Source organism: Moschus berezovskii, chromosome 6 (genome assembly GCF_049115385.1).
Source record: "Moschus berezovskii isolate FMDL1 chromosome 6, NW_MosBer_1.0, whole genome shotgun sequence".
Lineage (NCBI taxonomy): Eukaryota > Metazoa > Chordata > Mammalia > Artiodactyla > Moschidae > Moschus > Moschus berezovskii.
Window position 1 is genome coordinate 110,158,514 of NC_142465.1, and position 12,662 is coordinate 110,171,175.

A 12,662-nucleotide genomic window follows, 5' to 3' on the forward strand; every position below is an offset into this window, starting at 1 on the left:
TTTTTTTTTTTAATTTCTGGCACTGTTTTGTTATTTAATGTAATTTTATATAAGTATTCATTCTATTCTGTCATCTCTGGGACCTTGGGATGGAAGGGTGAGGTGGCCACTGTTGCTGAATCCCTCACTTTGAACCAAACATGCGATGTTCTCAGTAAAGAGTGGTTGAATGAATGAATGGATCCTAATGCCTCTAAGCTTAACATCTTCCTCCACTTGAAAAATAGGAGAAGGCAATGGCAACCCACTCCAGTACTCTTGCCTGGAAAATTCCATGGACGGAGGAGTCCGGTAGGCTGCAGTCCATGGGGATGCGAAGAGTCGGACACCACTGAAGGGACTTAGCAGCAGCAGCAGCCATTTGAAAAATAGTTGACTCATTAATAGTGCCTAATTTCAAGACACTTTTCATCTTACTCTAAGTGAATACACAACTGGGCATCACATGGAAGGGTCTTAGGCCCAGTTGCATGGTTTTTTTTTTTTCTTTTCCCTATTGTTATAGATTTCCCAGGGATTTTATAAATTGAAAAAAGACCCTCATGCTTTTTTGCTAATGACAGATACCCACATGAGCTCATACACATTGGTGACTCCTGATTTCAAATGCAACTTTGTCATCCTTCTGAAATATTAGGGCAAGCTGGGTTCTAGAGAAGGGGATGGGTCTTTGACAGTGCAAAGAGGGGGTGAAACCAGGCCTCTTCCTCCTCTGCCTTTGACAGACACATGCAAGCTCCATGATGCTGTCCTATTTTGAGTCATCAGAGTCACAGCTGGGGCACAAGTCTCTGTCCTGTGATTCAGGCCCACAATCTGGGCAGCACCCACAGCCAGCAAATGCACCCATGCGTGCCTATGGAACACAGAGGGGCCTAGAATCTGCATAATAAATCCCTGCCTGGGCTGTGGGTGGAAGACATGACACCACATAGAACCTCGTGAAGTTATGTGTACAGATCACAGAGACCCTCTGATTCCATCATAGAGTTCAGCCTTCTCCTTCTTCTTGATAAAGGGGCTGCTTCCCCTCAACTCACCAAACCCCTCGTCCCCATCACCAAGGCCTAGCTAACTTTCTGTTCCATAAAACCTTTCCTGGGGCTTGCCAGCCCCTCGGGAATTTCTCCTTTTTTTTCTTTAAACTCTCAAAGTACTATACACCACGTCACTCACTTTGACACTGCATCTTATGGAGTTTTGTCCTACTTTAGCCAGAAGTTACATCCAGCCACTGTGAGTCTGCAGAACACAGCTTAAGGCAAGGAAAATGCTCAGAAAAGTAAGAGAACAGTCATCACCCTGTCTCTGCAGCACCCTAGCCACCAAGCCAGAGCTCATTACCCTTGGGTTGAACGCAAGGCTCAACTCGCTCATTAAACAGAATCGGTTCTGTCATTCTTCCAGTCAGTCTTAAATCTGTAAGGGCAATGGCCAACTGTGTGGCAGCATGGGAGCAAGATTAGATTGGGGGACAGTCAAGGGAAGGGGAAATTAGGACCAAAGCATTGAAAAAAGATGAGGTTGTGCTCTGTGGATTAAATCTCCTGAGGCAGAGGGGATGTCCTTTTAAAGATCTCCATAAAAAGTGCTCAAATGACACGTTTCCAAACAAAGTGCCCTGAAAAGTTTTCAGTGTAGGGAAATCTGGGCACTCAGCACCCCACGTCCAAACCAAGGTGAACAAGTACAGCCACCTCCCCACCTGTGCTAGAGGGGCTCCACCACGTCCTGGCCATATCTTTCAATTTCCCCACCGTGAGGTGAGCCCCAAGAGAGCAAAGCCTGACCTTCTGTGTGTTCCCCCCCTCTCCATGCCTGGACCAGTGCCAGGCACACAAAAGGTACTCATGGGTACTAGTTGAATGAATGAATGGACACAGCCCAGTTCTGATGCCTTCCCATAACTTTTTATTTCCAGGCTCACTGCCTTTCATTATTTGGAAGCAAGATTAGAAAGTGGATTTTTTTTTTTCTAAATAACTTTGTACAACCAGGAAGCCTCGTAAATGGACCCCAGTAGTGCTTCAGCTCCCCAGGATACCCTTCCTTCCACTTCCTCCTCATGTCCAGTACCACCAGAGGAAGATACCTTCCCACCTACAGCCAGTCACATGCCAGGCAGACCCTACAGCTGTGAGTTCCTGCCAATACACATACACACATGGGATGATGCCAGTATAATTAAAAATTCTGCCTGGTTTCTCTGAGTCCCCGGGCCTGGCCAGCCCAGCTCCTGAGAGGCCGTCCCCCACTCTACTGTCCACCAATGGACAGACTCAATGCCCCATCCCTGTTTGATTCACAGCCCTGCTGCACGCTCGGTTGCTTGTGAACAGCTTCAGGCCTTCTGTCAGGCAGAGAAGAGAATGGGGACAAGAGGTCGCCATCGGAACTCTAGGGCGAGCATCCTGGTGGACCCAGCTGGGAGGGCTCCTCCAGAGAGGACCTTTTTTTTTTTTTCCTTGCAGGGACTCTTTTCCTGACTTGCCAGCACAGCACGAGCCAGACACCTGCCCCGAGGGAGGGGAGAGGGGCAGAGATCTCCCATGCGCCTGCGTATGGAGGAGCCACCAACGGGGGGCTTCTTGGAATGACTCCAGGCCTGTAAATACAGATGCCCGATATGGGCACTCCTCTGTTTAGATACTCCACTGTTCTGCCAACGGCAGAACCTTCACGCCGAGAGTCGGACTTGCAAGAAGATGTCTGCCTGGGACTGGCTGCCTCAGTTTCCCTCTCCCCGCTCCCCAACAGGCTCATGTTTCTATCACTGCATGTGGAAGAGGGCTTGTCCCCAAATCCACGGCATCCCTCATGCCCAGACACCCAGCTCCTAAGCAAGGAGGGCTGGGAGCACCTGGCCTCACTCACCCCCACTGCCAGCTGAAGGGTCATCCCAGAAAGCAGATAAAGGAATTTTTATTCACATTGGTCTTAGGACCAGTGACCCAAATGAGGTCTTCCCTCTACCAAGACGCGTAGATGTTCATTAGACTGAACATGACTCCTGAAGCTCTGCTGAGTACCTGGTCCACCCACATTTCTGAGCAGATTATCAGAAGACCAACTTTATGAAAGTTCTGATATGGAAAAAGGCATTCAGGGCTAGGGACACAAAATTCATGGCCCTCCGGCTCCTGGCCCTCCACGTTCATCACGCACCCACAGGACGGGGAAGAGAGTGAGCATACAAGCAAGAGTTATCCCTGAGGTTCCAGGGTCCCCTGGATGGACACCAGCACAGCAGCGGACTTCCTCCCTCCCCGGGATCAGCACCCCCAGACCCCAGTGCTGGGAACCCAGGGAGGGGAGGGTGAGGGTGCCCACCTTCCCAGAGTGACCAGAGGGGACAGCCCTCTGTCCCCTCTAAATGCAGGGCCCTAAATGCAGGGCTACATTTAGGGGGGCTTGTGCGTCTTTCTTGCAGTCCACCTCCACCTCAAAGCAAAGTACCCCAGGAGTGCAACAACTCAGGGATGGGAGGGGTGTGGGGGGAGTTGGTGGCGGGCTGCAGAGCCCAGGGCAGCTCTGAGGCAGAGGGCTGGCAGCTCGGCCCGGGTCCTCAGGCAGAAGAAAGCCCCCAGGGATCCATCACACTACAAAGAGGCAAGTTCACCCGTTCTCAACTGATGGGAAGTGACATTCAGAGATGCTCTGACCTGGCCTGAAAACTCGTTTTAAAACAAAAGCTCAAACCAGTTGGGTAAGAAAAGTCAGTCCCTGCCTGACAGTCCCCAGTGCGAATGTCCACCACTCTCCCAGGAAACTATGTGTTTCCCCCGGGGCCTCGGCTCCACCATCCTGCTCCCAAATGTGCCCTGTCCCCACCACCACTGCCACCTCTCATGACCCGGTACCTTGGGGACAGTCCTGGACCCTCCACGGCTACCGCGTTTGCTCTGTACACAGTGGGGCTAGGACCCAGCCACCCCATGTGACAGTTCCCGCCTCTCAGAAGCTGGGCGATCGGCAATACTGATGAGGCTCCCCGCCGTGTACTCATTGCACAGGGCACCCCTCAACCGGAGACCCTGCCCTCAGGGAGGTTACAATTTGATGGGCCGCCCAGGCCTCTACTCCCCAGAGGAGCAGAAACAAACAAGAATGAGAGCATTATACACTGATAAGTACAGTCAGGATCCCAGTATCACCCTGAGACAATCCCAAGTCAAAATTGTTCATTCAATAGAGGTTTATAGACAGCCTGGGGTGCACTACTCCATACTAGGGATATAAAGATAAGTAAGACATGATCCCTACCCTCTGGGGGGCTGCCACGAGGCTCAGCCAAGAGTCCTCCAGGGAGGTGGGAGTGGAAGGCCTGGAAAGACTCCCATGGGACATTTGGGAAGAGTAACTAGTCTAGGTGTGTGCATTCAGGAGACGCTTCCCGCAGGGGATCTCTAAGAGGAGTCGGGCAAGCACGGCAGGAAGGCACCGTCCTGGGATGGTGGCTGCAGAGAGTGGCAGCCAAGTGGAAACAAGGATCGGGACCAATCCGGGGGTTTCCTGGGAGAACTGTGGACATTCTGGTGAGGATGCGGGGCGGCAGCATTAGGGCAGAGGTTGTCTGCTGTCTGGGGGCATAAGCGGTTGTGGGCGAGAGACAGAGTGCTGGGTGCAGGCCCTGGGGCAGGAAACAGTGGCTGTGTGTTTGCTTTGAGATAAAGGGAGAGACAGACTCGGCACCCGAGCGCCCTGGACACACAAGAACACAGAGGCTCATAGAGGTTAAGTAATTTACTCAAAATCACACAGCAGAAGTGCGGCTGAGATTTGAGCACAAGTCTCCTGGTCCCATGCACCGCTATACCATGGGACATTGCGGGGGGTGGGGCTAGAACACCCCGCTAAGGAGTTTGGACTTTATCCTGAAGGCATTGGGGAAGCCGTGAAGAATTCTTAGTGGCAGTGTGCCATAAGCAGAGCTGTACCTGTAGATGTTCTTCCTGGCAGCTGCATGGAAAATGAACGGGAGGCGACCGCACACAAGGCAGAGACGGCACGCATGGGTGGGGGGGCAGGGGCCCCCCTGAACCCCCACGAGAGATGCCAAAGGGGGTCTGGAGGACACCGTGGCTGCAGAGTGAAGGATGAACTCCACCGACAGTAAGAAGGTAGAGTTGGCCGAGCCAGGTGACAAGCAGAAGGAACCATCGGAGACGAGCAGGAGGCACCAGACAGACACCCAGGCGGGACGAGCCAGGGTTGGGTCTCAGGTCATGGTTGAGCCAGCCAGCTGGGTGACCAGAGACAGCATCTACCCAGAGAATGAACTAAGAGGAACAGGAGCAAGCCGGGGGACTGAGGGAAGAATCCAGTTTGAAGGGATTGCCAGGAGGAGATGCCCTGTTCTGCAAAGTACCTGTTCCTCCTGGCATTCCCTCCTCTTCACAGGAGATGCCCTGTTGACAGGGGGTGCTCAGGAAAGACCCCTGGTGGGGTGCCCATGCCGGTGTTGGTGGGGGTAGGGGAAATCATCAGCATCGTGACAGCATTTAAACCCAAGGAGAAGTGGACAATTGGGAATGGCAGGCGCAGAATTCTGGGAGACCCGTCTTTCAGCAGGATCAACAGAGAAAGAGGAGCTTGGAGAAGGTTGAGAAAGACCGGCTCAAGAGACAGAAGTAAAACCAGGAGACAGGCCAGTCAGGGCTGGAGGAGGTATCAGAGGAGCCTCGGAGGTGCGTCTGCTGGGCTTTGCAGCCGGAGGCTGGCAGTGGTCTCAGCCAAGTGGTCGCACAGAAACTTCGAGAACAGGCCGGGTGGCGGGGCGGGGAGGGGCTGCCTAGCTGAACGGCCAAAAGCTGGTTCGTGAGATGAATGGGTGGGTGGGAGGGAAATGCCAGGAGGAACAGGTACTTTCCAGAACGTCGACCTGTCAGGAGCGGTAGTAACAGGGCCCTGGAGTCAGGGGGACCTAGGGTTGAAAGACAGTTTTGCCAGTAAATTGTGTTGAGTGAGCCAGGAGTGTGTTAAAATGCTAACAGAGAGCGGGGGCTGGCTGGTGAGGAAAATGTTCAGGTGGGGAGAAAACCACCAGTCCCAGAACAAGACCTCCAAGCCACAGGGAGGGGGCTGGACCAGAGGGTCCTCCTGCTACTGAGCTTCAAGACCTTTCCCTTCAAGTACAGGGTGAGGGGGCAGGGAGCTGGGTGGGAGAGGGGCAATTCAGTAAGAAACAAGAGCTTAGGGAGACAGGTGAGGGTTAGGGGCAGTGACTGGGGGTGGGGGCCAACATGGGTGGTGGTGGGGGCGGGGGACCCGGGGCCGCGTTGAGGACTGAGCACAGCTGGGAAGTCCTTGAGGCTGGGAGGAAGGTGGCCCTCAAGCTCCCGAGGCCAGGAACTGAAGGAAGAGAAGGCGGGCTGGGAGAGCCCCCGGGCAGCTGGGCCGTGATGGAGGCGCCTCGCTGGGTGGGGGGAGTGAGGAAGTTGGTCATGAGGAGTGTCGTCCCCACCCGCGCACGCGCTCACAGCAGCAGCCATGGTCAGCGAGGGGCGGAGCTTCTCTGTGCCCCTTCCCCGCCCAGACCCTTGCCTCTGCCCCTGCCATCTGCACCACATCAGAGACTCAGTCTTCAAGAGCCTGCTTGACATCAAGCTGGGCGGACGGAGGACTCCGGGGATGGACAAGGAGGAGGTGCTCTCCAACCTCTTAGGTCACACCCCAGGGCAGCCAGGCCCACCCACCCACTCCAGCCCCGGGGTTTTCCCTGTTCTCTGATCCTGCTGGCTCTTCACTTGTGGCTCTGCCCTCCCCTTCTCCACTTACCGCAGACTTGGTCTCTGACTCTAAGCCTCCGTGGACCCCCACGTGTATTTTTGGCCCCACCGGGGCTGTCACCCCTCTGTGGGGTCCTGCTGTTCCCCACAGCCCGGCTGGGACGTACCTCCCCCGCCACCACCACACGTTTAAGCCCAGGCCTGGTTGGAACTGGACCGCGCTCCCTGAGTCCCATGGGTCCCTCTCTCACTCCCTGGGCATAAAGAGGATTCAAGCAACTTGGGGCTGGCCCTGGCCTTCACACTCCTCCTGACACACACACACACACAGGCAAGTGACTCTTCCCCAGTGGGCTCATGCCCCCGTGCCCACACGTGGTGGGTGCGCAGTCCCCGCCCACCAGCCCGCTGGAGCCAGCCTGGGTCATTACAGCTCTCAGAACCCCAGTGCCCAGTGTCAGGTCCTGTGCTGAGAACCTTCGGCTCATGGGAAACCCCACAACCACTTAGCATCGGACATTAACCTCACCTTACAGTTGAGGGGAGGGGGCTCCAAAATGTTAAGTAACTTGTTCTGATGTCACCCAGCTTGCAGGAGGCAGAGCCAGGACTCAAAGCAAGGCCTTGCTCCTACCAAAAGCCCAGGCACCTCGGCCTCTCCCAGCCAGCCCCTGCTTGAAGGGCCAATGGCTTTTACGCATTCATCCGTTCATTCATTTGCCAAACACTTGGTTCACTCACTGGGCTCCGAATACTACTTTGAAACTAAGGAACGTTAAGTCTGGCATCCAAAGGAATAGGTTCTGATGGGCCAAGGGGTCAGGTGAACAGGGCCACAGTGCAGCCCATTCCTTAGGACTTAAAATCTTAAAGTTAGCTCCTGCAGCCAGAGAAAGCCCTACAAACACTTAGGGTCACCTCTTCTTGTTCTCACTCATAGGACCCAAAAAAGGAAAGGGTGGGGGCGGGGAATGAGGGAGCCCTTCCCAGTCTCACTTAGGGAGACCAGACTCAAGAAACAGCACCCAGGCAGGGCTGCATCCCATTGATCTGGCTTCATATATGTACACAATTTTTTTTTTCTTTTTGCTGCGGCAAAAGTTCAGACCAAGTCTTAGGAGACCTGCTATTCGCTCATTCAACACAACCCGCCCACACTGGCCCCACCACCAACACAAACAGTCTCTCCCTCCACCTAGGACACCCAACTGTCAGCTGCCACCATTCTGTTGTGTAAGCCACAGCTGAGGGTACCGGTGAGCGTCTGACTTCAGGACAGCCATGTACCATTACGGGAGGTGGCTTAGTGTGACAGTGGCCATGGTGACAATGGTCTAATCGAACTCCTTCCAGAAGTTTGAAGGTGAGAGAAAAGGCACTGGGAGTGTGACTAGAAGGGAAAAGGCACAGGGAGAGGCATGCTAGTGAACCGGGGCAGGTGCTCTTGTGGCCAAGACTGCAAGCAGCAGGGCTGGGTGGGTGTAGAGTTGGGGGCGGCATGGTCCAGGAGTTCCATCTCACCAGAGGATCTGAGAGAAGCTCGTGCCTGGAGCTGCTAGGGATCCAGAATCCTGTTCCAAAGCCCTGGAAGCCAATCTGCCCTCAGTGTTTAGGGAAACCACCCAGTTTCCAGAGGTATACTTACAATACATCCCTGTTACTGAAGGGAACACCTCTGTGCCCCTGAGAGGGTCTGACCGACAGACACCGTTGGCTCCTCAAACCTGAGGGGGTCGTGGGAGGGGATAGAGGAGGAGGGCTGGGGACACACTGGCTGCCTTTCACTCCATCCTGCCCCCCGACTCCTGTCCAGAGCCCAGCAGGTGACAGGAGCCCAGGAGAAGCCCCGGGCCTCCATGCAATCTCTGATGGGCCATCATTGAAACCAACCCCCCAATTCCCACTCAGAAGTCTCCACCACTTGCTTATCCATGAAGAAGTCGCCATTCCTTCTGCCCACCTCCCCCCACCCCCCACCACCTCGCTCCCACTCAGCTTGGCTCTAGTCTTCCCAAGACATGGGTCCCCATCTCCTGGTGTTCAGCCTCTGGATCCCACCGAGCGTGGCCCCAGTAGAGAGTGGCAGGGTAAGCGGTGGGGAGCAGGGTCTTCTCTTTATATGTATCATTTCCAGGAGTGGATCTGAATCTGTGCCTCTCAAATCTCTCAAATGTGTCTTTGAAAAGCCCTGTGTCCCAAAGTCTGTGGCAAAGTCAGAACCTAGGGTCACTGGCAGCGGCCTGAGTACTGAAATGGACATTCTGAGCTCAGGACCTATGTGCCCAGGCCTCGAAAGAGGCCTCAGCTCTCCTCTTGCATGCGCCCAAGGCAGCTGTCCACCGAGGCTGTGATTTAGAGCCTTCGATTTAGAGCCTGCATGGTTCTTCCTTTAGAGAGACACCAGTTCCTGGGCCCCTGCCCCACCTGCTTCCTCCAGGATGTTCTGCACATGAAGGCACACATAGTTCTCCGCTCGCTGAGGAGCACTGCAGATGGAGAGCCTGGGAAGGGCGGGGCAGGTTTAATCAAGTCCCGCCTCCAGCAACCCCCAACCTCAGCCCCATCTCCCGGAGACTTTCCCTCCATTTCAGGCTTTCTGTGTCCTCTGCCCTCTCAGGGAGACGCACGTGGAGCCTCTCGGGAAAACAACACGGGTTAGTACCACTGGGGCGGCGGCTCTGAGAAGCCAGATGCCCCAGGGGCTGGAGGAATCGCCTGCCGTCTGGGGTTAGTGAACTGCATGGGGACATTCGCCTTTCCATGAATGCAGCGAGGACCCCGCTTCTCTGGGAAATGAGTCATTCCACATGCATTATCCTTCTAGCTCCCTGACACTAGCCACCGGCAGCTTCCACATTTCTTTAAAAGGTTGGTGGTTTCGAAAGAAACTTTTTTTTAAACAAATTTATCACCCATGACCCACTCCTCTGCCTTCTTAAATAGTTTTGGAAATCAGTCAGCAGACTCAAGATGGGGTCACCAGTGCGTATGCCGGCACTGCTGTGTGGGGGTGACCTCCCCAACTCCAGGCAGCAGGGGCCGTGTCCTAAGTCGTCTTTCTACCCCCTGGGCACCCAGGTCTGCAGGTGGCCAGCAGGGACGCCGTGTGCATTCATGGTGTTATGCTGACGAAGCCGGCGGAGGCTCCAGGCAGAGCTTGCAGCTTTAGATGGGTCTGACTCCCTGAGTAAAGATGCCTACTGTGCTTGGACCCCCTCTTGCCATCAGATTACCAGGTTGCCAGAGACAGTCAGGCTCGCCTTCATTCTAACATTTTATCAAAACAGATCACCTGTCACTAAATGTACCCTTTGAAGGTGGTTTTCAGTATATTCTCAAAGTGGCACAAATATCACCACTAATTCCAAGTATTTTCATCCACCCCATAGAAGAAACTCACATCCATTGTCACTCCCCATCCCTTCCCCCAGCCCTGGAAACCCTTACGGTCCCCCTCCTGTGCCCGGGACTTGCTTCTTCTGCACGTTTCCTTAGACGTGCGGTCTTGGAGTCTGGCTTCTTCCATCAGCATGGTGTCCTCAGGGCCCACCTGCCTCTGACTGGCCCTGTCACTTGCCCTTGCGTTTCTAACCTTCTGTGAGCACCATGACAAGGCCAGTTAGAGCAGAAAGCCTTGTGTGAAACCCTGAGATCTTGCAAACACGTGGGGCACTGGGGGGCGTTTTATTTCAGGTGCTCGGAGTGTGGCCTGCTTGCTTCTTGTCTTTGACTATTTCCTCAATGGCCAAGGTATGTGGCTAGGCAACTCCCAGATAAGAAAAGCAGCAGGGTAAGAATTATTGATTTCCCTTGTGCTCTTCATTTTTACACATCCTTCCACGGTTCCCCTGCTTGGAGTCTCCCAGTCGCACTGAAGAATTCATCTGTGTGAGACAGAGAAATACAGCCCCATTTACCCACACAGCTTGGCCTCTGTCTGCCAGGAGCGGGCATAGGGCCCTGGACCAGGGTGTCCTGGTGGACAGCATTTCCCAGGACACCAGACATAACCACTGACCACAGGGGAGACAGAAACAAAAACTAAAAGCATTACTCCTTTATAGTCTGCCTAGGCAGACACACAAACGTCAGGTGTCTCCATCTTAACGACGTACCCACTGCACTCAAACCATCCGCCGAGCACCTCACCTTCTCGGTGATTGATTGAGAGCCACAGTCAGAGCCTCCCACCAGCTTATCGATGTTATTCAGAGAGAGACCCCGCCATCCTAAGCTACACCCTCCCCAGAATCATCCGACACAAGCCCAAGCCCCAAGAGTTCCTTCGAACACCCTCTCCACAGGTGAGTGTTCTTCCTTTTGGAAACAACAAGGAAAACCCATTTTTGTTCAACTTCAGGCATCTTCTGGGTGGGTTTCGGCAGGAGGCACCTGGCAGAAACGGGGGTTCCCCTGCAGGGTGCGGTGAGCCACCACTGAGCACAGCCTCACTTCCCTGAACCTGAAGACGCCATCCAGCTGTGGACCTCATGTCAAGCCAAGCCTCCAGGCCTCCCACCGGGTGGCCTGTGGCTGCGGATGAAGCTCGGCCCAAAATAAGTTCCCAGATCACCTGGAGGGCCCTCGGCCCTGAGCCTCTTTTCTCCTAGGAGTGAGATGCTGTGGGACTTGTCGGTTATCTGGTCAGACTTGGGCTGCTCCCAGGAGAAAGTGTTTCCAGCCTTCTAACGGCTGCTCCTATGTCTGTCTCTGTCTGTCTGTCTGTCTAATGTCTTAAGTGCTGTTTGTGGGAAAGCCAACAGGAAGAGCACAGACACGGAGATCAAGAAGTCTGCCTTGGCGCTGGCCACTCGGACGCAGTTCAGGAGACCGTTTCAGATCAGTGTCCCTTCGGACCCCACTTGACCCTCAGGTCACTGTTTCAAAGCCTTCCAGACCCCTTCCCCAGTCCCGTCTTTCTGTTGTTCTGGGGAACCACCTTCCTTAAAAAAGTTCCACCTGCCTGGATTCTGGAGGATTTGGGGTCAGCTCCTGACCACTGACGACCAGCCATCAGCCTCTGACTGTGTTCCCGAGACACAGAGCCTCCTTCCAGATTCTTCTGGTTTTCTCGGGGTCTTTCTTCTTAAACCCAAATGACACTTTTGGGGCACAACACCTGCTATTTTCATTTTCTCTGTCACCTTGTCTCCTTGTTTCTCTAACGCAACCGTGAAAGACAATTTGGAATTGCAATGGCCCCTTGAGGGACTCTTGACACAAGCAAGATGATTTGAGAGGAAACTGCATGAAGATTGTCTTGTGTAAAACAAGACTATTTAATATAGGAGACACAACCCCCACCCCCACCTTGGTTTCCGTACTTTGGGGATAAATAAGTGCTGGCTTTTTGCCATGCAGCTTGATACAACTGTCAAGGGCCCATGCTATTGTCTAAAACAGTGTAAGGCCATTTGCTTTTGAGTGCATATGTCAAATTCTATTTTTCTATATCTGACCTTTCTTAGCTCTCTGTGTAGAAGAGACTCCATTAGCCTTATCATGATAATTCCATATTATTGGAAGCCAGTTTCCTCCATTTTTAAAATTTCTATCCTTCCCTCTCTTAGAAAACTAAAAGTAACCAATCAAAATATCAATCTGTAGTTGTGTGTGCCTTCCAGGAATAGCTAGAGTGCAGAAAACTGTCAAAAAAGTCTGAAAAGGGGAGTGATTCAATTGTTTCTTTTAGTAGACACTGAAAAGACCCTTATCTACATAACAGTCTTCTCATTTTTACTACATTGTTGAGACAATTATAAAAGGCTTTAGCTCTGAGATAAAGGGCCTTGGGTTTGTTGATTCAGCATCTGTAAAAAAATTAATTTACCCTATACAAATAATGTCAGCACAGTATTTTGCTTTGAACGAGGCCCTGGTTCCAATTCTCATGATTCAACCTTCCTAGGTTTTCTATACTGGTTTCATGATGTA